Consider the following 1,515-nt stretch of genomic DNA (forward strand, 5'->3'; position numbering starts at 1 on the left):
TGTGTGGTGCACTCCCCCCGCCCCCCCCCCCCCCCCCCCCGGCAGGTTCAATGGGCAGTGTGAATGGGCTCTCTGTTCTGGGCCTGGCAGTGTGTGTGGCGGTTTAGGGCTGGCATGTGTCCAGAAAGTGTGTATGTGCACACACCTTCAGGGCTGGCATGTGTACAGAAGGTGCACAGCAGGGACTGCCATCCCTTCATCGTGGAAGAGCTGGAGGTGTCACTGCCAATGCAGGAAGAATGCTGGTCCGCTGCTTCAATACTTTTCACTTACCTCCAACAATAAAATCCGAATTTTGATCTGCTTCTATTTCCCTGTGCCGCCATCTTCCCGCAATCAACAGGCTGGTGAACATTTTTTAAATAAAACTTTTCAATTTTTACTGTAATGATGATTTAATAAACGGATCAATCCTTCCTGTCGGCGCACCGCCATGAGTACAGAGGGATGAAACTGCTGACATTGGGGACACGGAACATTCTCTTCTCTTTTAATGTCTTTGGATCTGTATCAATCCCAATCGTGAACGACGCCAGAAATGTAAAGAATATCAGAAAAATTCTTTCTGTCTCAATAAAAAAAAAAAAATGTATTTAACAAAGTCGGAGTTTTGTGTCTTCTCTTCTAATACATCTTATTGACCGGCAATGTGCCGCTGAGCGTGATCGAAAATGTGACCTCTGCAGGAAGAGTCAGTCACCTAACCCAGCCCCCTCCCTCCTTGCATGTCAGAGCTCTCTCCTCTTTTGGGAGTGTCTGATTACTGTGTGTGCTGGCCCAGCTCCCCTCATCCTCCCACCAGCTGCCTACTTACCTTTTTATGTAGCTGCCTGGGGAAAAGGGAAGGGGAAGCTGTCACTCATGTGACAGCTGTATGTCTACTGGCCTGCTGACATCACATTCAAAATGGTGGCACCCAGCAGAAGTCTTTTGTTAAAATGAATGGTCTGGAGCAGCCCTGCTCAGCCTTTAACATGGTGGAACCCTTGAAATAATTTCAAGGATCCTCCTTATATTGGGGGTCAGTGGGGAGAATGCTCCTTACATTGGGGGTCAGTGGGGAGAATGCTCCTTACATTGGGGGTCAGTGGGAAGAATGTTCCTTACATTGGTGGTCAGAGGGAAGAATATTCCTTACATTGGGGGTCAGTGGGAAGAATGTTCCTTACATTCGGGGGTCAGTGGGAAGAATGTTCCTTACATTGGTGGTCAGAATGCTCCTTACATTGGGGGTCAGTGGGAAGAATATTCCTAGAATGTTGAATGCTCTAGAGGAAGGCTGGTCTAGCAACAGAGTCCCTCTAAGACAGGGATTTCAAAACTAAATGACCTGGGGGCCACTGGGCACATTTTCTTCTTCCTTGGGGGGGCCACCTGAGGAGGGAAAGGGAGGAGGGAGAGCCAGGAGAGGGACCGAGGAGAGACAGCTAGGAGAGAGAGAAGACAGCCAAGAGAAAGAGAGAAGAGACAGTCAGGAGAGACAGCTAGGGGGGGGGGGGGGGGGGGGGAGCGGAA

Source organism: Nanorana parkeri, unplaced genomic scaffold (genome assembly GCF_000935625.1).
Source record: "Nanorana parkeri isolate BGI_ZX_2015 unplaced genomic scaffold, ASM93562v1 scaffold1215, whole genome shotgun sequence".
NCBI classification, from domain to species: Eukaryota; Metazoa; Chordata; class Amphibia; order Anura; family Dicroglossidae; genus Nanorana; species Nanorana parkeri.